The sequence below is a fragment of the Cervus canadensis genome, chromosome 12 (genome assembly GCF_019320065.1).
Source record: "Cervus canadensis isolate Bull #8, Minnesota chromosome 12, ASM1932006v1, whole genome shotgun sequence".
Classification (NCBI taxonomy): Eukaryota; Metazoa; Chordata; class Mammalia; order Artiodactyla; family Cervidae; genus Cervus; species Cervus canadensis.
The window spans coordinates 21,463,555-21,488,713 of record NC_057397.1 but is presented as its reverse complement, the minus strand read 5'-3'; positions in this window follow the sequence as shown (position 1 = coordinate 21,488,713).

Sequence of the window (25,159 nt, the reverse complement as noted above, 5' to 3'; positions counted from 1 at the left end):
TGAAAACCAACAGGAAAGCAGTGCACATCCAGACACAACACCGTTAAACTACTGAAAACCAAAAATAATGATAGAACATTGAAAGCAGTGAAAGAAAACAGCTCATCACATACAAGAGGTCCTCAATAAAATTAGCAGCCGACTTTCCATCAGAAATCATCAGAAAGCAGTAGAATGACATTGTCAAAAGCCAAAAGAACCATTGTCAACCAAGGATTCTATACACAAATCGAGACATTCTCAAATAAAGAAAAGCTGAGAGAATTCATCACCAGCAAAACAGCCCTACAATAGAAACTAAAGGGACTCCTTTAGGGTGAATTGAAAGGACATTAGATTCAAACTTATTCCACTGAGAAACTTAAAAGACAACCCACAAAATGGGAGAAAACACTGATAAGTCATACCCAGAATATATAAAGAACTCTTAAATTTGTTTGTAAAATGATAAATCATCCAATTAAAAAATGAGCAAAGAATTTGAATAGATATTTCTCCACTGAAGATATACAAATGTCCAACCAGCACATGAAAAGATGCTTAATATAATTAGTCATTAGGGAGTTGCATATCAAAACCACAATGAGACATCACTCCACACCTACTAGGATGACTAGGATCAAAAGACAGATAATGACAAATTTCTGTGAGAAGGCAGAGAAATAGGAGTCCTCAGACATAGCTGGTGAAAATGTAAAAAAAAAAAATGTTTCAACCACTTGGAAAACAGTTGGCAGTTCCTCAAAATGTTTAACACAGAGTTATCATATGACACAGTAATCCTACTCCTAGATATCTACCCAAGAAAAATGGTAACACACAAAAGCATGGATGCTCATAGCAGTGTTAATCATAATAATTATTCTTATTCATAGCTGAAAATAGAAACAACCCAAATGCCCAAAATTGAAGAATGGCTAAACAAAATGTGATCTATCCATACAATTAAATATTAATCATAATATATGACACCTGTTACAACATGGATCAACTTTAAAATATTATGTCATATTTTTAAAGGCCTTACAAACACACACACACACACACAAATAAAGGCCTTACACAGAAGACTTCATTTTTTAAAATTTATTTTAACTGGAGGCTAATTACTTTACAATATTGTGGTGGTTTATGCCATACATTCACATGAATCATCCATGGGTGTACATGTGTTCCCCATTCTGACCCTCCCTCCCACATCCCTCCCTATCCCATCCCTCAGGGTCATCCCAGTGCACCAGCCCTGAACACCCTGTCTCACGCATCAAACCTGGACTGGCGATCTATTTCACACATGATAATATACATGTTTCAATGCTATTCTCTCAAATCATCCCACCCTTACCTTCTCCCACAGAGTCCAAAAGCCTGTTCTTTATACCTGGGTCTCTTTTGCTGTCTCGCATACAGGGTCATCATTACCATCTTTCTAAATTCCATATATATGCGTTAATATACTGTATTGTTTTTTTTTTCTGACTTACTTCACCCTGTATAATAGGCTCCAGTTTCATCCACCTCATTAGAACTGATTCAAATGCATTCTTTTTAATAGCTGAGTAATATTCCATGGTGTATATGTACCACAGCTTTCTTAACCATTCGTCTGCTGATGGACATCTAGGTTGCTTCCATTCCTGGCTATTATAAACAGTGCTGCGATGAACACTGGGGTACACGTGTCTGTTTCGATTCTGGTTTCCTTGGTGTGTATGCCCTGCAGTGGGATTGCTGGGTCATATGGCAGTTCTATTTCCAGTTTTTTAAGGAATCTCCACACTGTTCTCCATAGTGGCTGTACTAGTTTGCATTCCCACCAACAGTATAAGAGGGTTCCCTTTTCTCCACACCCTCTCCAGCATTTATTGTTTGTACACTTTTGGATAGCAGCCAGTACCTCATTGTGGTTTTGATTTGCATTTCTCTGATATGAGGGATGTTGAGCATCTTTTCATGTGTTTGTTAGCCATCTATATGAGAAGACTTCATGTTGTTTGATTGCATTTCTATGAATTCTCTAGAACAGGAAAATCTGTGGAGGTAGAAAGTCAATTGCTTTCGATTTCAGAGGCTGGAGAACAGCAAGCTGGTGAGTGACTGTGGTTGCTCATGGGTTTTCTCTTGGAGTTATGAAACTGTTCTCAAATCAAAGTGTGGGGATGGTTGTACAACTCTGAGAATACACTGACGCCACACATTGTATACTTACAACAGGTGAATTGTACAGTCTGTGAATTCATCTTCAAAAAGCTCTTTTAACAAAAAGGTAAGAAGTGAAGATAATTTATACAGATCCACAGTCTCTACAGTAGCTTGCAACAAGATGCTAAGAAATTTTAATTAAAAGATATTAAACACTACATGGCAGACATAGATATCCATGATTTGGGGTGTGTAATAATGATTTGATAACAACTGAAGTTTACTGATTATTATGTCCTGCTGGGTACTGAGCTATAAATTAGACAGTTTTACAAAGTCCTTTGTCAGCATGGATCAAGAGAATCCCATTTTCTCAGAATTTGTCATAAGGATGTAAGATAGCTTTGGTTGGACAAAAGAAGAAACAAAGGTAAAAATGTGTTTTTTACAGCATCCCTTATAATAGTAAAAGCTTAGAAGCTATTTAAATGTCTAACAATAACTAAGTGTTTCATCTATCTATGGTAAATGCAATGGTAAATTTTATATACATAATATTTAATCAATAAAAATTATAATTCAGAAAGCTAGCCCCTTGTTTAAATAAGGGGCTACAAAATTACTAGTGTGTTACACTATTAATAGCAAACATTTATTCAGTATCTCTGGTATTGCATTAAATACTTTCCATAGATTAATTCATTTAATCCTTATGGTAATCTTTTGAGGTAATGGATGTTCACACACAGCAGTTAAGTAGCTTGTAGACATCACCATGTTAGTAAGAGGAATATCAGGATTTGAATCTTGGCCACAGAACACCTCAGACCATGTCCTAGCTATGTGACTGGACCACCTTTCAGGCACAGTATCACCTTCATGGATACAGACAAGGACTGGAAAAGACATTCCAAATGGAAATACCTAACTTGATGGCAGGATAAGGAATACATTTTTTCACTCTAATTTTTAAACTTCCTAAGGTTCATATCTTAGATCAAACCAGTCAATCCTAAAAGAAATCAGTCCTGAATATTCATTGGAAGGACTGATGCTGAAGCTGAACCTCCAATACTTTGGCCACCTGATGCAAAGAACTGACTCATTAGAAAAGACCCTGATACTGGGAAAGATTGAAGGCAGGAGAAGGGGATGAAAGAGGATGAGATGATTGGTTGGCATCACCGACTTGATGGACATGAGTTTGAGCAAGCTACAGGAGTTGGTTATGGACAGGGAAGCCTGGTGTGCTGCAGTCCATGGGATCGCAAAGAGTCGGACACGACTGAGCGACTGAACTGAAGTGAAGGTTCATATGGTCTTCCCTGGTGGCTCAGATGGTAAAGAATCTGCCTGAAATGCAGGAGACCCAGGTTGAATCCCTGGGTTGGGAAGATCCCCTGGAGAAGGGAATGGCTACCCACTCCAGTATTCTTGCCTGGAGAATTCCATGCATAAAGGAGCCTGGCAGGCTATACTTTGTTGGCTCTATACAAATAAAAATTAGGTAGAAGTAAAAATCTTATATTCCTGTCATTATTCTAGCTTCACAGCTCCCTCAAGATAAAATATTTCATGTTTACCAAATAAAATGTAAACACAATACCAAAACAAACAAAAATCTTCTCTATTCCATCTTAGAGAACGCATATTGTAATAAGTCTTAGTAAGAAAGTTATATCAATTTTACCTTGACTTTATCTGCTCTGTTGGGGTTAAACAGCTGGTGCTTCCCAGATCCTAAAATAATAGGGCCTGAGCATCTTGTTTCTCCAAAGACATAAAGGGATACTGTTGCCTTGGCACTGGTATTCTCAAGATCCCTGGTGACAACAGTCACCTTCAAATCTCCTTCTGCAAAGGAAAAAGGAAATCATGAAATTGTTGGAGGAAGGCCATACTGATGTTAGGAAATGAGGAATTCTACATAATAGTTCTGAAATGAATCATCTGTGAAATCAAGTGTTAAAATCATTGCTGATCATGGACTCCCTTTTAGAAGGTGGCACATGGAAAAGTTTTGGCATGATTATAGCATTTTAATGAGCTTCCTAGGGGGCCCAGCAGTAAAGAATCTACCTGCCAATGTGGGAGATGCAAGAGACGTAGCTTCAATCCCTGGGTACGGAAGATCCCCTGGAGCAGGAAATGGTAACACACTCCAGTATTCTTGCCTGGAGAATGCCATGGACAGAGGAGCCTGGCGGGTTATAGTCCATGGGGTCACAAAGAGTCAGACATGACTGAGCAAGCATGCACAGCACAGCATAGCATTTTAATAACAAAGCAAATATGCAGTGGGCTTTTCAAGCCAAAAGATATTTTGGAGGGATTTAATACTAGGTGCTTGTCTGGAAGACTGAGGAGTGCCTAAATAGTTAGGCATCACTATCAAATCTTTGGGTGGGAATGGATGACAGACATACTGACAACCCAAGCTGAAGGCTTTTCTGCACTAGGAGTCACCCTGTCAAGCCAGGACTAAGTGACACAGTTTGGAGATCCTAGCAGAATCATAGTGAAAATGCAGAAAACGAAAAACAAAGCCAAAAGAGCTAACATGTTTTCAAGAAAGAATCCTGGAGTCCCCTAAGGGTTGGAATGTTATTTGTAGGACCTAGCAAAGGAAGCTGGGCTTGGGAGAGGGGAATGACAAGAAGGTGCGTTTGCAATAGACAATGCATCATGTGAACAGAATGGGTGAGTGAGCTCCCCGCCCTCAAGCCGGGAGCACAGGAGAGCTGAGCGAGCAGAGCATAACAGAGAACATCTTTTTAAAAGATCTACAGCTTGTTCTGGGATTGCTTAGTTGGAAAGACAAACCGAAATGGTTTATTGGATCATTTTGTGCACTGTGGACAACTGCACCATCAACCCTGCAGCCGTGAAGTTCTCTGATGCCAAGCCCACACCAGGCAGTCAAGCGTAACAGAGGATGAAGTCCTGTCGGCTGGGAGTCTGCAACTCAGATCATCAACAGCCATCCCAGCATCGCAGGGGGGATTTAAAGTCTTTGCTGAGCATCTTTTCATGTGTTTGTTAGCCATCTGTATGTCTTCTTTGGAGAAATGTCTGTTTAGTTCTTTGGCCCATTTTTTGATTGGGTCATTTATTTTTCTGGAATTGAGCTGCAGGAGTTGCTTGTATATTTTTGAGATTAATCCTTTGTCTGTTTCTTCATTTGCTATTATTTTCTCCCAATCTGAGGGCTGTCTTTTCACCTTACTTATAGTTTCCTTTGTAGTGCAAAAGCTTTTAAGTTTCATTAGGTCCCATTTGTTTAGTTTTGCTTTTATTTCCAATATTCTGGGAGGTGGGTCATAGAGGATCTTGCTGTGATTTATGTCGGAGAGTGTTTTGCCTATGTTCTCCTCTAGGAGTTTTATAGTTTCTGGTCTTACATTTAGATCTTTAATCCATTGCTAACATCATCTATTAGAGAAATGCAAATCAAAAACCACAATGAGGTACCATTACACGCCAGTCAGGATGCTGCTATCCAAAAGTTCTACAAAGCAATAATGCTGGGGAGGGTGTGGAGAAAAGGGAAACCCTCTTACACTTGTTGGTGGGAATGCAACTAGTACAGCCGCTATGGAAAACAGTGTGGAGATTTCTTAAAAAACTGGAAATAGAACTGCCATATGACCCAGCAATCCACTTCTGGGCATACACACTGAGGAAACCAGATCTGAAAGAGACACGTGCACCCCAATGTTCATCGCAGCACTGTTTATAATAGCCAGGACATGGAAGCAACCTAGATGCCCATCAGCAGATGAATGGATAAGGAAGCGGTGGTACATATACACCATGGAATATTACTCAGCCATTAAAAAGAATTCATTTGAATCAGTTCTAATGAGATGGATGAAACTGGAGCCCATTATACAGAGTGAAGTAAGCCAGAAAGATAAAGACCAATACAGCATACTAACACATATATATGAAATTTAGAAAGATGGTAATGATAACCCTATATGCAAAACAGAAAAAGAGACACAGATGTACAGAACAGACTTTTGGACTCTGTGGGAGAAGGCGAGGGTGGGATGTTTCGAGAGAACAGCATGTATATTATCTATAGTGAAACAGATCACCAGCCCAGGTGGGATGCATGAGACAAGTGCTCGGGCCTGGTGCACTGGGAAGACCCAGAGGAATCGAGTGGAGAGGGAGGTGGGAGGGGGGATCGGGATGGGGAATACGTGTAAATCTATGGCTGATTCATATCAATGTATGACCAAAAAAATAAATAAATAAATAAATAAAAAGAAAAAAAATAAAAAATAAAGTCTTTGCTGCTATTTCCAAAGGCTCCATAAACACACCTTGCCTTGTGCGTATTTTTCACATTTTCAAGATGGAATTTAGAGCCACCACCATTCTGGACACCTGAGTTATTAGCAACATCTTTGTTTTTATCTTTGATGACAAAGATAGAGCTTAAGCTTTGGTGCCAAAATGCCAAGGGGTGCAGAAGTGAGCGAGAAGCCCTCGACCCCATTTCTCCTGTGGCAAGTAGGCTCTGAGGAGCTGCATTTCATGTGGGAAAACAGAAAACACGCACATTTCAAACTGTAATTCCATTGAGGATCCTATCACAATGTTAATTCTTTCTTATTTTTTTAATGTGGGCTATTTTTAAAGTCTTTATTAAACTTGTCACTATATTGCTTCTGTTTAATGTTTTGCTTTTTTGGCCCCAAGGCATTGGGATCCTAGCTTTCCAACTAGGGATCAAACCCACACCTCATGCATTGGAAGGCAGAGTCCTAAGCACTGGACCACCAGGAAGTCCTGATATCAATTGTTATAGAAAGGTCTCCACCTGAGCTTTGATGAATAGTTCAAGAAGTTAAAGAACCCCTTTGCTGTTTCTGTATCTTTCCCACCTCATTCTCATCTCCTTCCCTGCCTCCTGGACCTGCCCTGTGTCCTAGCATCATGCTCTCATGGGAGAAGGTCAGGGATGGGTGTGCACATTGGCTAGAGATGAACAACGAGGAGCCACAGATTTATATAATTCTCTTGTGCTCTCCCCTTTTGGAATTAGCCTGTCACCAGGACGGGAGCTTTAAAGGGAGAGTTACTAATGAAATGTCTAATATGGTGATTTTCATTGATTTCAAAGTTTTCCTGGGCTTAATTTTCTTTTCTGCCACTGGACAAAAGTATTTTCCAATTTTTCCATAGCATACTTCTAAACTGTGATTGCTTGACTTCTCTAAGAATGTCTCGGTAGCTAAAATACAAAATTGGAAGTTTTGTAGAAAATGACTTACAGGAACACTTTAAGTCTATATTGAAAAGTTCCACTGTCCTGGGAAACAGTTTATTTTTTTCAGATCCAAAAAAATGTTTATAGTTTTTGTGGTGCTTATGTTTCACAGTTACAAGTTTGTTTTTTTTTTTTTCTGTAATTTGTGAAACTTTTTTCACCAAGAAAAAAACTAATAATAATAATCAAAATAACATGAGTTCAGATATTCTGTCTATACAAGTTTCTCTTTTCTTTTTTTCCCTTATAGCTGCTACTTATTCAACCAAGGAATCATACCAATAAAATACTATCATCCACTAACCCCTTTAGAAATCATTTATGTTAACTCAGAGGAAGAAAGAGACTTTCATGTAATTGAAATCTAAATATTTATCTTATATTTACTAGTATTATGAGAGGCTTTAAAAAATGCAATTGCTGATAATCTACCTCAGACTGTCCCATTTTATTCTTATTCTTCCCTTAACTTTCAACCTGAAATTTGGGAGGGTACAAAATCCTACTACAGAAAAAAAGAAAATTTTCTTGGAGTCTACATCCTAGGAGGCTATTTTTCTTTCATGTTAAAAATATTTAGCAGCAGGAGAAGTCACCATGATGACCACCAGGTACCCACAACTAGAGAGTAGCTTCCCCGAAGCAGAGAAAGCCCTTGTGCAGCAACAAAGACTCAGCATAACCAGAAATAAATAAATAAATAAATAAAATCTTAAAAATAAAAATTTAAAGTGGTCTAGATATACTCTATGATCTCTCAGTCGCCCACAATAAACTTAGATTTGTTGTCAATAAGAATGTAAAGCTTAACAGGATCTTTTACTTTAACAATAAGAAGTAATGCTCTGTTGTTTGACATTCTTATGCAGCTAAAGGCAATAAGTAGAGATTCAACTGAACTAGAAAAACTTGAACCTCAGGATAGGATGTTATGTCAACAATTCAAATTAATACTTGCTACTTCCAATTTACCTTGATTCATGGACCTAACATTTCAGGGTCCTATTCAATATTGTTCTTTACAGCATTGGGCTTTACTTCCATCACCAGTCACATCCACAAATGGGCACTGTTTTTGCTTTGGCTCTGTCTCTTCATTCTTTCTGGAGTTATTTCTCCACTCTTCTTCAGTAGCATATTGGGCACCTACTAATCTGGGGAGTTCACCTCTCAGTGTCCTATCTTTTTGCCTTTTCTTGGGGTTCTCAAGGCAAGAATACTGAAGTGGTTTGCCATTCCCTTCCCCGGTGGACCACATTTTGTCAGGATTCTCCACCATGACCCATCCATCTTGGGTGGCCCTAAACGGCATGGCTCGTAGTTTCATTGAGTTAGATAAGGCTGGAACAACAGACTGGTTCCAAATTGGGAAAGCAGTCCATCAAGACTGTATATTGTCATCCTGCTTATTTAACTTACATGCAGAGTACATCATGTGAAATACCAGGCTGGATGAAGCATAAGCCAGAATCAAGATTACAGGGAGAAATATCAATAACCTCAGATATGCAGATGACACCACCCTTATGGCAGAAAGAGAAGAGGAATTGAAGAGCCTCTCGATGAAGTCAAAGAGGAGAAGTGAAAAAGCTGGCTTAAAACTCAACATTCAAAAGACTAAGGCATCATGGCATCTGGTCCCATCAACTTCATGGCAAATGGGGAAACAATGGAAACAGTGACAGACTTTATTTTGGGGGGCTCCAAAATCACTGCAGATGGTGACTGCCACCATGAAATTAAAAGATGTTTGCTCCTTGGAAGAAAAGCTATGACCAATCTAGACAGCATATTAAAAAGCAGAGGTATTACTTTGCCAACAAAGGTCCACCTGATTTAATCAAAGCTATGGTTTTTCCAGTAGTCATGTATGGATGAGCATTGGACCATAAAGAAAACTGAGCGCTGAAGAATTGATACTTTTGAACTGAGGTGTTGAAGAAAACTCTTGAGAGTCCCTTGGACTGCCAGGAGATCAAATAAGTCAATCCTAAAGGAAATCAGTCATGAAAATTCATTGGAAGGACTAATGTTGAAGCTGAACCTCCAATACTTCAGCCACCTGATGCAAAGAGCTGACTCATTTGAAAAGACCCTAATGCTGGGAAAGATTGAAGGCAGGAGGAGAAGCAGACTACAGAGGATGAGATGGTTGATTGGCATCACTGACTCAATGGACATGAGTTTGAGCAAGACCTGGGAATTGGTGATGGACAGGGAAACCTGGTGGGCTGCAGTCCATGGGGTCGCAAAGAGTAGGACATGACTGAGCAACTGAACTGAACTGAATACTTGCTAACCAGCTACGGATATTGTCTACATGTTACGTACAAGCCTTGTGATGGATGCTCAAAAGGCCCTAAGGGACTATGTGAGTCAAATTAATAAATTATACTCAACAGAATTTATTTTTTTGTTGTTCAGTCACATCTGACTCTTTTTGACCCCATGGACTGCGGTACATCAGGCTTCCTTGTCCTTCACCATCTCCTGGCATTTGTTCAAACTCATATCCATTGAGTCAATGATGCCATCCAACCGTCTCATCCTCTATATCTCATCCTCTATAGATCTCACCTAATACCAGAGTACTTGTGATTCACCAGCAAACCACAAGCCAAGTATTCTTCCTTTGGAAAGATCATAGACCAGGGTTTGCTAATTATGGTCCAGCCTGCCACCTGCTTTTGTAATTAACATGCCCCTGGAACACAGCACCTCATTTGTTTATGGATTGTCCATTGGGTGCTCTCGTATTGCAATGGTAGAGTAGTTGCCATGGAGACCACACGGTTTGCAAAACCCAAGATGCATATTATTTGGCCCTTTATCATAGAAGTTTGCTGGCCCCTGCCCAAGTGACCAATACAACCCAAAAATGTCTTCTCCAACTGCATCAGGACGTGTGCTGGTTCAGATTTAACAGGTGAGTTATAAACAAGGCATGCAGAGCTATTACACCCCACTGGTTTCCCAGCTCGAGTAATAGTTTCAATCATGCCCCAATCCAAAATCCCAGGTGGACTTACCATAGGCAGCCTGGACAAACCAGACTGTGCTGCTGCATCAGGCTGCATTACTCAGAGAAGTCTTCACTGATGACTCCTGACACTTGCTCTTTTGCAGAGTAACTGTGTACTGCTCTATAAAAAGGTGAGGTCTATCTCCCCCTCCCCTTGAGTCTGGGTTGTGGTTGTTTATTCACTAAATTGTGTCCGACTCTTTGGACCCCATGGACTGTAGCCTGCCAGACTCCTCTGTCCACGGGATTCCCCAGGCAAGAATACTGGAGTGGGTTGCCATTCCCCTCTCCAGGGGATCTTCCCTACCCAGGGATCAAAACTGCATCTCCCGCATAGGCAGGCAGGTTCTTTACTACTGAGCCACCAGGGAAGACTTGAGGTTGGGTTGCCCTTGGTCAATATAGTACAGCAAGAGTGACATTCTCGGACTTCTGACTCTAAGACAGCCTGGGTCTATTAGAACACTCCCTCAGGGCCTCCAGGGGGTACACAGTGAGGCCACAGGTAGGTAGGTAACCCCAGGTAAGCCCGCAGTCCCAGGAGTTGGCAGCACGGGTGAGTCACAGGGAAGTTAGCTTGCTGCCCTTTCAGACACACACCCTGCAGAACTTTCAGACTACAATCTCAGGAGAGGTTCAGAAGTTCACCTGGCTGAGCCATATGAACCTACTGAAAGGTAAAAAGTAACAGTAAATCTCTGTTTTGAGCCACTAAGCTTCAGGGTGGTTTCTCGCACACAGACACCTGGAAGAGCTATTGAGAGCATTTCACAGACAGGAGCTCTCGATTATCTGTGTATACTTATAAACACTATTTGTGTTTTTTTTTTCCAGGAGGTCTAATTGTTAGCATGGGGTTTGACTGGGGCATCTCTTTCATTTTCCAGGTTAAGGGGGAAAAAAGTAGATTGCAGGCCTGCTGTTAACTTTCTCCTTTCCAAATTTTCTTACTAATTGGAGATGTATTTTCAGGGATGCATGAGTGAGTTATTTTGGTGAACAAAGCTCCTGGAGCTGGTGGAGTTCAAGGCCCCTCCTTAGATCTGAGCCTTTCATCTTTACCTTCTTCTGTGCATTCTGTTACAGAGGTTCATGCACTTGACTTTGCGGCTCCGAAAATTGCCCCTGTGGCAGAATACAGAAACATCTTTGTCTAGACATATTAGCAGTTACTTGGCAACTACTCACAGAATGAATACCCAGAGAAAGGTGGGGAGGATGCATGTAAATTAAGCTCTTACCAAGTACTTGTTTGTTCACATATTGAGGGAAAAACTCTTCAGGCTGCGTGCTGTGGTGTCACACAAAGCAGGAAACTGTGGGACCTGCATGCTAGGCCTGAGGACACACACACAGCTGCACGTGCCCTTGACTGGTCCCCGAGCATCACAGGAAGATGCGGCGAGCGCAACAAAACCCAGGGCGCCTGCGCGGATGCACCTCCACGGGCCCGGTTATGGTTCTCGGAAGGCGGGTCAGTCTACAAGGACAGGTGCTACCTCGCAGGAGCCGCGTGAAGAGCTACCTGGTGGGGGGCGGGCGTCAAGTAGGTGGGATACAGGGAACTGCAGGCCCTAAAGTTAACCAAATCTACCCTCTGCCAAAGCCCCCACAGGAGGGTCCTCCAGACTTGAGTTGGTGAATCCAAGAATTCCTTCCACCCACAATCCCTTGGCTCCTTCAGAGAAACCAGAGTAAATCAGATTCTCTCCATCTTTACCCACGGCAGTCTTTTAACCTTACTTTTATAGATCGGCAGTCTGTCAAATGCTCAACTCTGTTCATGAGACTGACACCCAAGCCTGCGGCAACCACACAAAGCAGCTCCGGACGCCCAGGGCCGCTCCCACAGGACCGCTTCTCTCTTGCTTCACCCCGCAGCTGTCCATAGGGCTCGTTCCACCTCCAGGCTCGGGCACGATGTCCCTCCTTCACCTTTCCTCCTCCCCTACATGGTGAACATCTTTAACTCCGGGCTCAGCACAGAGGTTGCCCCTTCTAAGGGACATTTCCAGACGCCCTTGCCTGTCACTAGAATGAACCTTCTCCCTCTGCCTCTCCTGGACTCCGGACACACTTCAGCCCTTAGACGTGTAAATAAAGCCACCTCTCTGGGCCTCCCGACCCCTGAAGGGTACAGTTCTATCTTAAATGACCCTGTGTACCCAAAGTCTAGTACAACATGTGGCACATATCGGCCTCTCAGGAAAAAAAAAAAAAAAGAGTGAAAGATTCATACAATATTTGGGGATCCGTTAAGAAGTATTTTGAAAAGTAAAGACCTCACAGATGAAGAAGGACATTCAAGGTATTATTAAGAATGCTTCAGCACAATATAATAATATTTCTCAATTAACAAAGAACAAGTCTTTCTGATGATATGTCATTAGTGTCATTTTTTGTACAAAGGACAAGGACATTGTTATTTACCTCATAATTGGTCTTGTTGTTGGCACAAAGATAATAGAAACAATTCTGACCTTGTATGACCCAAATTTTGAAGGGTGTATAAATATATTTCAATGAGATTGGCAGAGATACTGTAAACAAGACAAATTATTACTTTATTCTAATTTTGATTAATTTTATCTCCAAATAATTCTATGCATACAAGCTCACAAGTCCTTCAAAATACAACCTCATAAGAGGATCATGAGGGTTTTTTTTGAAACTTTTAAGTACTTTACAAATATTTTTATTCTTCCAAGAGACAAATATCATTAATCCTATTATACACGTAGAGCAATAGAGAAATTCCATGCTGACTAGCACAGGAGTTCAGATAAATTTGATTCTGAATTAGAAACAGTTATGCTTCCTAGAATAAAATGGTTTCAAACAATGTTTTGTTTTCTCCACTTTACGTCCGGAAAACAACCATAGAACACTATCAGCAAGGAATCTATTATGCGTTTCACACTGATATTGGTTTGGTGTGTACCTTTGTCATTTGTCCGCGTCTGCTCGCCATGTACTGCTATGGTGAAGGGCACCCCGGTTCACACAGACCTGGAGGCAGGGGACCGCGGTGCAGCCCACTCAGCTCCAGCCCTACTGCTGGTCCAGGGGTGCTGCTGCCAGATGCCCTAGACCCATGATGCATCTCATCACCAGGGAAAGGAGAGTTTGAAAATGAGCATCTAGGACTTCCCCGGTGGTCCAGTGGTTAGTAATCCACCTGCCAATGCAGGGGACTTAGTTTTGATTCCTGGTCTGGGAAGATTCCACATGCTGTGGGGCAACGAAGCCCAGGGGCCCCAACTACTGAGCCGATGCTCTAGAGCCCAAGCTCTGCAGCAAGGGAGTAGCCCCTACTCATCGCAACTGGAGAAAGCCCACGTACAGAAACAAACACCCAGCATGGCCACAAATAAATAAAGACCATTTTAAAAAAGAATGATTAAAAAAAACAAAGAGCATCTACTGGGTACATAAGATGCAGCAGGGTCTGTTTAGGTGCTTTATGGATATGATTTGACCTAATCCTCACAGGACGCCATCGTTTCTGTTATCATCTCCATTTTATAAGAAAGAACCAGGCACAGAGAAATATACTGATTTCCCCAAGCCACACAGCAGTGGTGCCATCGAGATGTAGACTCTGCACTATTAACCGAGATGCTCAGCAGCTTCTCTGGTGCCAGACCCTGTTACGGGTCCCCGTTAAGGCGGAACAACTGTTCTCTGCTGCAGCTGAGCATGAGTCCCCTGCTCCTCTCTGAGAGTATTCAGCTCCACCTCACACCTGGGCCACTGGCAGGGAAGACAGCATCACAAGTAAACGCATGCTCCTCTCAGGTGCCCGGGTTTCTTGTGACCAACCTCAAGAAGCTGGATTCCAGCTTCCCATCAGTGGCCTTTCTGCCTCATCAGAACAGATGAGGACAGAACATCAGGACAGAACAGGCTCCTCTGTCCATGGGATTTTCCAGGCAAGAATACTGGAGTGGGTTGTCATGCCTTTCTCCAGGGGATCTTCCCAACACAGGGATCAAACCTGTGTCTCCTACAATGGCAAGTGGGTTCTTTACGACTGAGCCACCCGGGAACCATAACACCACTAGAGTCCAAATAAATTGCAAAGACAAAAATGAATACACAAAAAGCTCAAAACCCCAAACTTTTTAGTACCTTATTTTGTTCCCAAGAAAGCTAAGAAAAAAAAAATCCCCTAATGCCGGAGAACAGTAACAATAAAAGGAGTCATCAGCAGAAACTGAGTGGTGAGCGGTCATGCTCAAGACAGTTGAGTTGTTGTGGGGATGCCAACACCCCTGGGGCAAGGATTGGGCTCCCAAGGAGTGGAAGCTGGGCTTGAGACTTCTGGAAATGAGGGCAAAGGGGCTGCACCCTTAGTGAAATGTTGGCCAGCAAATAACTGCCAGCAAAGGAAGCTCAGCAGAAACACAATTTATCTCCATGAAAGTTCTAGGTGGAAAGAGATTACTACAGATAATAACAGCAAAAATAATAATCTTCTCTGACAGTTAAAAACATCCTTTCACTTAGGTCTGAAATAAGGTTGAAAGCTAAAGATCCAAAAACATGGCCTAATAAGTTAGAAAAATAATACAGCAAAATAAATCCAAAGATACAGATGATATATACACACATAAACACACACATTCATAGTGTCTAGGGGATGTCAGAAGAAGTTTCATTAAACAAGAACAGTACAGACTATGGAGACGAATCATTTGGATTCAAATCCTAAATTTGCTACTTGCCATCTGTGTGACTTTAGGAAAGTTAAAAACAAACACTTCTCTGTCCTTTAGCTTCATCACCTGTAAAATGGAACAGTGACACCATGGATCCCGTGTGTTATTATGAGGATTACATAAATGTAGATTGAATCACTTGGCCCCAGCATAGCACATCCTACACGTGTTCACTACTAATGCTATCTTTACTGCTTCTCCACATTGTACCAGAGACCTAGATAGTATGTTAGGGCAAGAAAAGATGATGACTATTCACACGTGATATGGCTGTTTTTCCAGATCATTCAATAGTATCTTGAGAAGACTTATTAGAACTAGAATTATTAATAATTTAAATATATTTATGAGCTTCCCTGGTGGCTCAGTCTATAAAGACATTGCCTGCAATGCAGGAGACACAGGTTTGATCCCTGGCTTGGGAAGATACCCTGGAAGAGGAAATGGCAACCCACTCCAGTATTCTTGCCTGGAGAATACCTTGGATAGAGAAGCCTGGCAGGCTATAGTCCATGGGGTCACAAAGAGTCAGACATTAGTGACTAGACCATCACCACCAAACATATTTATTATTACAGAACAGATATAAATTTATTGGCATTAACAAGAGGGTTTAGTATAGTGGTTAGCTATAAGAAGGCATTGACAAGTTAGAAAAGTCAATCCAGCAAAGTACATTAAAGATATTATCTCATAAAATTTAAAAAAAAAAGTAAAGGTGAGCTAAATAAAGAATAATACAAGTCAAAAGAAAAAAAATAAAGATATTATCTCATAACCTAGTCCAGTCTACCTCAGAAATGCAATTTTACCACGGCAATGATTTCACCTATAGAATTATAAATATTTGTACTTATAAGCTGTCTAGGCTTGAGAGACATGTCTTTAGGTAATTTTGGGAGTTTACTAAATGTGGCACAGAGTTAGTGATGGTACATCATCATATTTATTATTAATCACCCCAAAACGAAATTAACTCAGCTGATCCTTCCTTTTCTTTCCTACTACCATCACACTGAAATAGCTTTTTGGTCTACTTTCTTCCTACTGCAGCAGCATAAAAAGGCATGAATTACATAAATGTGCCTCATATGCTTTCAAAATCTAAGACTCAGTGTTGAGTTTGCTCCTCAAGACTTAACCACAATGTAGCCCTGCCTCGTCAGATTAGGCTACTTAACTTCTCAAGGTCTTTTCACACCATAAATTAGCTTATTCATATAACTCTAAGTCTATTAATGAATTTCTAAGAATTATATTGAAATGGAGCAGGGACCCCACTTTTGGTAACCCAAGACATATTAAAGATCAAATTCTTTAATATTCTTCAGAATTTAAAAATGAAATAAATAAAAGAGGATCATTCACAAATAATTAAGGTGTCTCACAAACTAAGGTCTGTGATTAATCTACATTTGTGCTATAAAAAAAACAAAGACATTTTAATGAGGCCATAAGAATAAACTGAAACCACTGAAATAATAACTAAAAAACTCTTAGAATAGTTTATTTTAATCAAAATTACACTGATAAACTCTATCAAACTCCTAGGTAACCACCACTACTATGTAATGTAACTTCACTCTATTTGGTATCACTTATATTGATACACTGGACACCTGATGTGACGAGTCAACCCACTGGAAAAGATACTGATGTTGGGAAAGATTGAGGGCAAGAGGAGAAGCAGGCAGCAGAGGATGAGATGGTTAGACTGCATCACCAACTCAATGGACATGAGTTTGAGCACACTCCAGGAGATGGTGGAGGACAGAGGAGTCTGGCATGTTGCAGTCCATGGGGTCGCAAAGAGTCAGACATGACTTAGCAACTGAACAATAACAACTATATTGGTTACATGGCTAATATTATTAGCAAAAGAATCCCAGCATTTTCATCCTTAATTGGGGTCTTCAGCTTAAAACTATTAGCTTTTATTATTCTTATATGCCTTGCCAAGTTCTGGAATTAATGGATAATTTTTCACTTAGAATGTCATTTCAAGCTTTATTACTTAAGGGCTTATTTTAGACACAAATCTTTTAAGACTCCTTAAAATTACTAAGAGATTTCATTTCAGTACATTAGTAAAATTCTGTTTATGTTAATACACATACAGCTTTTCCTCTACAAATAACTAAAAAACAAAAAGTAAAATATAAGCCAAAGTGCAGTTTCTAATATTAATAAAGACAAGTGCTAATTATCAGCTTGAATGTGATGTCTTCATCTCAGTGGCCATCCTGGTCAATATTGGATTTCATGAACACAGCAATGTCAGCAGTAAACCCTGCCTATTTTCAAATTATCATACACAGTACCAACACTTTTGAAAACACAGAGATTTGATGACTTGACATGCATATTAAGGAATCTGTATTTACCGACCCCACTTGGATCAGCTTTAAAATGTAAATATGTTAATAACACAGTCACAGGTTGATTTGAAGATCTAATAGAAAAAGCTAAACTCAAAAAAAATAAAATAAAATAAAACTGAGAAATCAGTATGCAGTTAGTGGTAAAAAAAAAAAAAGAAAGAGTATAATTAATAGAAATTAACCCTTTGAAAAATAATTATTTTTCCCACACATTTAAATTATTGAAAGGAAAAAGCATCTGTGGCTAAAGTGTCTTTTGTTAGTTTCTTTATAAATCAGACCATGATTTAATACCTGTTTCTACAATCATTTTAAGTGTTTTTCAGTCAATAGTTTAAACTCAGTTAGAATATTCTAAAAATTGTTTGAGGTAGGAAAGCTTGGAACAGAAATAAATTATTTCCAGATGATTAAATAGACAAAAAGTGGCAACAGCATTTGCCATTTGCTTCTTGTATTTTAGGTTGATGATTTATTTGCATTTCTGCAAAAATAAAAGTGAAATGCAGTTAATAATAGATCTGTCTGATGACATTATAAGTGATAGGGAAAAAAAGTGTGACTTTAACTTGTAAATGGAAGCAAATCCTTGGGTTGATTGTTAACTCACAGGAGGAACTGTGCATTGCCCAGACACACCTTACCCACTCTTTTCTGTATAATCTGATGTGAAATGTAAGCTGTGGAAGGGAATGCTCTGGGGCACCTGGGAGTGTCCCTGACGTCTGTTGTACCAAAGTCAGCTTGTACTTTCTTCTACTGCATGTGGCACTGATCCTCACCTTGAAGACCAAGTCGACCTCTGCATGGATTATGCCCTGAGACATAAATGGAAGCCATCTGAGGGAAAGAAAAAAGAGAGAGCAGAAAGGAGAGAAAATTATTATTTTTTCTCTATGTTTACAATGAGTTTGATTCTGCATTGATGTTGAAAGTTAAAAGGTAACTATAGAAAGAGCTTTTTATAAAGTCAAGCACAGTTCAATCTACCATTTACTCATACCCGTGGGAAATGACACCATCACTGTGGCTTGAAGAATAAAGCACCGTCAGTCCTGCCCACCATCCCCCGCAGTCACTGCTAAGGACGGGCTGTGATGGGGCCAAAGGCGGCCCAAAACCCTGAGCCTGATGCCTGACAGGGCCAGAGGGTGGCTTCCCTGTGGTCCAAGGGAATCTGGCACAGAAAGGTAGGTGCCACCATTTCAGTACATCCCGAGGGTGGGCCTCTGTCTTGCTTTCACGTAGCTTCCTTTAGTAGCTTTCCCTCAGCGTCTCCAAAAAGAATCACATTACCTTAAAATTCAGGGCTAATGTCTCCCCTTGGGAAATGTGCCTGTGGGGAGTAGGGGCTGGTCCTGGCCACGTCCCTCTAAACCAGCCCAGTCTCCGAGTTAGAAACAGCTTGTGCAGAAAAAGGCGAGGCTCAAAGACCCAGTTTCACCACCTTCTGGCCTTGTGAGCTCAGTTTCCTTGACTAGATCACCTGCCTCAGAGGTGTGGGGAGGCGAAACACTGATGTCTTACTAAGCGGTACATAAACATTACTATTATCCCGTAAGAATCTCTGTTACAGTTATGCCACGCTCCTTCCATCCATCCTCCCAGGCAGTAGACACTCAGGAAGAGTCTTCTGTGTGCCAGGCTCCTTGCTGAGTGCTGCAGATACAAGAAGGACAGGAGAGATGGGGCACCTGAGCTGAAGGAGTTCCCAGGGTCAAAGAAGAAACCAATGCACAAAGGTGTAACTGTGCAAAGTCATAGGTGATGCAGGAGATGCTTACAGGTGTTACAGGAGCAGGAAAGGAGACTGGCTGACTCTGAGTGGCCAGAATTGGCAAGTACAAAGAATGAAGGACAAAAACCTTTCAGCAAAGAGGTGCTGACTGGGCTGACAGTTGGTCGGTGAGCAGACACCTGATGGACAGCAAGAGGTCGGGAGGGCACCATAGGGAGAGACACCAATAATGGCCAAGATGTACAGAGGAGATGCCATGGGGCTGGGGCACAGGGCGCTGCTGGGAAAGACACAGCAGGGTGGACCGGGAGGGGCTGTGTGCGGGTCACTGAGGTGGGGTCGGGGGGTCCTTGGATCTGAGAATGCCTAGGAATTCAGAGGCCAGGCTGTGGGACTGACTTGACCAGAGTGGCCTTGAAATCACTGGAGGATGCTAACAGGTGGGGCTGAAGGGGACCTGTGGGCACACATCTGCTACCCGGCTGTCAGCACCGCTCCTCTCTGCACCTTCAAAGGTGGGGAGAGGCCTCTTTCCTTCTGACCCTCAGCTCACGGCATTCTTTCTCTTCCTCCTCTAGAGTCTAACAACGTATCATTTACTTTATGCATTTATTTAGCCTTCAGTTATGCTATCTTTCTTGTTTTGGTTTATGTATCCATCCAGTATTCTTGCTTGGAGAATCCCATGGACAGAGGAGCCTGGACGGGCTACAGACTGGGGGTTTGCAAAGAGTTGGACATGACCGAGCACACACACGTGGCATCAGGGAGAATCCATCTTTGCAGCCAGATGACTGTCTCCACAGCTTCCTTCATAGGCCAGGACCAGGCCAGCTTCATGTGCATTGGGATTCTACCCGGAGTCAGACTGCCTGGCTCCCATACCGACAGGTGAACCATGTTCTTGACCTCTAAGCCTCAGTTTCCCCATTTGTAAATTATAGATAATGATCGTACCTACACCATTAAGCATGCAGGATTAAACACACATATTCAAGCTTATCATCTGAAGTGTGCCAACATGTGATCAATGGTCAGTAAATACCAGTTTCTGCTATATTCTTATACTATATATGGTATTATTATAATCTATACTATAGTATAGATTATATACACTATATAAGCTCACTCACTCACTCAGTAACTTCAGTGGTGTCCAACTCTTTGTGACCCCATGGACTGTAGCCTGCCAGGCTCCTCTGCCCATGGAATTCTCCAGGCAAGAATATTGGACTGGGTTGCCATGACCTCCTCCAGGGGATTTCCCCAACCCAGGAATCAAACCTACCCTCTCTTGTGTCTCTGGCATTGGCAGGTGGGATCTTTACCACTAGCGCACCTGAGAAGCCCCATATAAGTATACACTGTTTATACTATATTATACATTATGTATACATTGTATTCCATATATACATTATATTATAAATATATATACTTATATATACACTATTAAAGTATATTATACTATTATACTCCTTGTACATAGTTGGAGATGAAGCCAATGTAATTCAGACGAAGGCCCTCTCCCACCCAGGCCCCTCTTTTCAGAAGAAACAACCCTTGGAGAGCAAGGTTTGTATGCAATGACCTGCCTCTCATCCTAGCCAGCTGGAGGAGAGATGAGTTCATCAGGTGTTCTCTCTAAATATTTTGACCTGAGAGTTACAGAAACGGTGATCTGGGAATGCCGCCCCAGGAGGCACCATAGTGCTGTACTGTTAAGGCCGGTTGCTGCTCCGGAACCCAAGCTGGCCACAACCCTAAGAGATGGGTGAGAAGAACATTCCAGAAGCAGCTCATCTCCAGAGACAAGACAATAGACTTTCAGTGAAGTGACACCTTGACAATCCAGACAGCATGACTGGCTGTCTGCTGACTTTCCGGCTTACCAAGTCCAGCTTTATTTCCTAAAGCTGGGTTCCATGAGAGGTACCTTCAAAATTGCTGTTTCTAAAATGAGCTTTAATGAATTTCTCATCCTTGCAACCAAACCTGAGTTTACTGATGGACCAATGAACATTTTAAAAAATCATACTCTAGTCTTGTGTTCAGTCCACTTATGGGAAGTCTCTACTGTGATCTTTTTTTTTCTTCAGAAACTGCTGCACTAAAACAAGCTCTGAGCTAAGCAGGGTCAGCCCTGGTTAGTACTTGGATGGAAAACAAACCCTGACTTTGAAAGCCACAGAGACCTCTGAGCATTAGATGCCTACTAAAAATAACTCCCTTAGCTGGCTCCAGGTTTAGATTCTTAAAGGCTTGAAATCACCAAAACTATTAGTTTGTGTGTGTGTGTGTTTGTTTATTTTTGGCTGTACTGGGTCTTTATTGCTGACTTTTCTCTAGTTGTGGTAAGCAACGGCTACTCTCTAATTGCAGTGCACAAGCTTCTCATTGGGGTCGCTTCTCTTGTTGTGGAGCATGGACTCTCGGGTACATGGGCTTCAGTAGTTATAGCTAGCGGGCTCCAGATCACAGGCTCAGTAGCTGTGGCGCATGGGCTTAGATGCTCTGCGGCATGTGGGGAACATGTGTCTCCTGCATTTGCGGGCAGATTCTTCACCACTGGACCACCAGGGAAGCCCAAAAGTGTTAACTCTTAATTCCCTTCAGTGGCCATCATTCCTATGAAATTTTTTTTAAAATAGTTGTATTTTTACAAAGAGACATCAGCTCTTTCCTCATGTATCATTTCTAGTGAATAGAACAGGACAGATTTTAGTCGCTAGATGAGAATTCTTCGCAGGACGTGAGTGTTCCCTTCTGCATGTGCCTCCATCTACCTGCCTGGGCACCTGTCCATGCCATCCTTCAGTTTCTACCCCATCAAGTCCTGCAGAAGGAGCTGAGCAATTAGTCAAGGCCAGTTGTTGAGGACCGAGAACCACATTTCACATCAGGACTCGAACATCCCCCCGAAGCCAGTGAACAGATGGGAGTATTGGAGCAGTGAGCCTGGAGGGGAGCGCCGTGATGTCAAAGGTGTGGAACTAAAAGCAAACAGCAGGTGCTTGCCTGCCATACCCACACCCATACCCATTACGCACCCACAGCAGCAGCTCACTTCAACACTGCTCCCATCACCAGGGAACTCCCTTTCACTGGGACAACTAGGAGACACAAACACAGGAACAAAATTTTTCTCGCCTTTTATGATTCAAGTCAACAAGCCATGGAAATCTGCATGATCTTGCCCTAAGACACGTGGGCTGTTTCGGGTAGGGTGGGGGCATGAGAAGGTGGTAGAGATTAGATGTTGTCTGAGATACATTTTGGATGTGACAACCACTCATTCACACTGAAAATGGCAGAAGGAACATAAACGCTTCTAAGAAGGCTGTCTCCACGCCAATCCGAGAGATGAACAGAACTTCTGCCTGTGCCTCATTCTGTCAGTTTCCACCATCACCACTTGTCACTTTCGTACCAAGGACTGGCTCAAACTGACAAAGAGAGCCTGGGAGCCAGCAGCAGCACAAATACATGCTCAGAATAGCGAGAAATGATTAACAGTGGCCTCGTTTGGGGAAAAAAAAATCAGTACAGTTAAATGATTGCTCACTGTCTCATGGTAATTTTTAATATTTTCTCTCCCCTATAAAAATAGTATTTTATATTTCTGTACCTTATCAAAATTTTAACCTCCTTTCTTATCCATGTTATTCATCATTCCCCCCTCTTTTCCAGAAAGGGAAAATAAAACCATTTGCACGTGGGCTGAGCACTGAAGAATTGATGCTTTTGAACTGTGATGCTGGAGAAGACTCTTGAGAGTCCCTTCTGCAAGGAGATCAAACCAGCCAATCCTAAAAGAAATCAACCCTGAATATTCATCAGAAAGACTGATGCTGAAGTTGAAGCTCCAATACTTTGGTCACCTGATGCGAAGAGCTAACTCATTGGAAAAGACCCTGATGCTGGGAAAGATTGAAGGTAGGAGGAGAAGGGGTCGACAGAGCATGAGATGGCTGAATGCCATCACTGACTCAATGGACATGAATCTGAGCAAACTCTGGGAGGTAGTGAAGGACAGAGAAACCTGGGGTTCTGCATTCCATGGGGTCACAGAGTCAGACACGGCTGAGTGACTGAACAACAACATTATGGGCTGCACTAGTTTGAAAGCAAATGAATATGTAAACAATTTTTAATGACACATCTGAGGATGTTACAGAGGGGACTCATTAGGTGACCTGTGAAGTTTCTTCCAACCTGGGATTCCCCTGTGCTTTTTATTAGTTCCTCCCTCTCTTCCTGCCACTTCCTCCCTCCTTCCTTCTGTTTTACAACTGGCTGAGTCCCTACTTGGTGTAAGAATCCATGTTGAAGAATAAAAACAAATGTGTGTGACCCCACTCTTAGGACGGTTATCATCTGGCACGTGAGACAAACGGTTCACAAGGATGGTGGCCACTGGCAGGTATCAGCACCACGTGGAGGTCTGAGTAAAGGCTGGAGAACTTTCTAGAGAATAAACACGAGCTCCCCTCTGGTTGGACAAGGGGGGAAAGCTTTGTGGCATGGGCAGCACTTCACCCTGGGCGTTGAAGGGTCTGTATTTCAATAAGCAGTGTGTGTGTGTGTGTTCATGTGCACACTCGGGCATAGCTGACTCTCCTCGCAACCCATGGACTGCAGCCCACCAGGACTCTAGGCCTGTGGGACCTCCCAGGCAAGCATATTTCCTTCTCCAGGGGATCTTCCTGACCCAGGGATTGAACCCTGTGTCTCCTGCCTCTCCTGCACTGCAGGCGGACTCTCTACCACTAAGCTATCGGGAAAGTCGAGACATAGTTAAACCTTTTAGGTCCCGGGCTCTAATCTCCAGCCCTTCTTTCATGTGATTTCCCACAATACTTAGGGTGTCTTGATGAGCACATGCCCTTAGGCTCAGGTGAACACACATACAATTCTAACTTATTCTATTCCAGGAAACATGGAGGATGCTGAACAGAAAAACAGAAAAACGATGGACCTGAACTTGAGGAAAGTCTTCTGAGAGCTGGAAGAGGTAGGCTAGATGTAAACACAGAAACGTGACCCAGAAGTAGCGGGTTAATGTCATGTGCTTTGGTAAAGGTTTACTGAGCCCAGGTGCAGGCTGGAGGGCAGGTTCCAGGCAGAGGGGACAGCCCTCTTCTTAGCTCACAGTAAAGACACTGGTGAAAGCCTGAGAGGCTCCAGGCAGTGCGTTGGAGCTGAGAAGGGCACGGGGCGGCCCGGGAGCAGAGAGGAGCCGAGTCTGCAGCCTCCTGACCTGTCAGCCGACGACCCCAAAGTGTGGCCACAGCAGCTCCCGCTGCAGAACAGGGGAGTTGACTAGAGACAGTCCCGAATGCGGGGTGGGGCCTTCCTCTCTGCTCTGCCCACATACTAGCCTCACGGGCCTGCAGGGAGGTGAGCTACCTTCATGGAAGAGCAGACCCCCTTTCCCACAGTCAGCAAGATGGCGTCGAGCGTCACTAAACGGGCAGCCTGGGCTGGAGCAGAGCTGGCATTCCAGCTGCGGACAGCACCCAGGACCTGCTGAAGCTCTGTTCTGTCCAGGGCGGACACCTTCTCGAGTCTTCTTTCCTTCCACTTTTACACAAAGGAAATGATCTCAACTTTTCTAAAAAAAAAAAAAAAAAAAAAAAGGACTCCTGGCTAGAAATGAGGCTGGAACACTTGCAAGTGTTGGCCGCAGCCTCAGCCTGGAGAGCCCAGTGGGGCTGCCTGTCCTCAGTCCTTCGGTAAAATGCCTCGGGGTCCTCTCCCTCCACTGCCCCACGATTTGGTTTTATGAGGACAGAGATGGTTGTGCTCCTCTGCCCTGACAAGCCCAGTTAGGTAGTTGTTTTAAAATGTCATTTATTTGTATTTAACTTTTCAGTT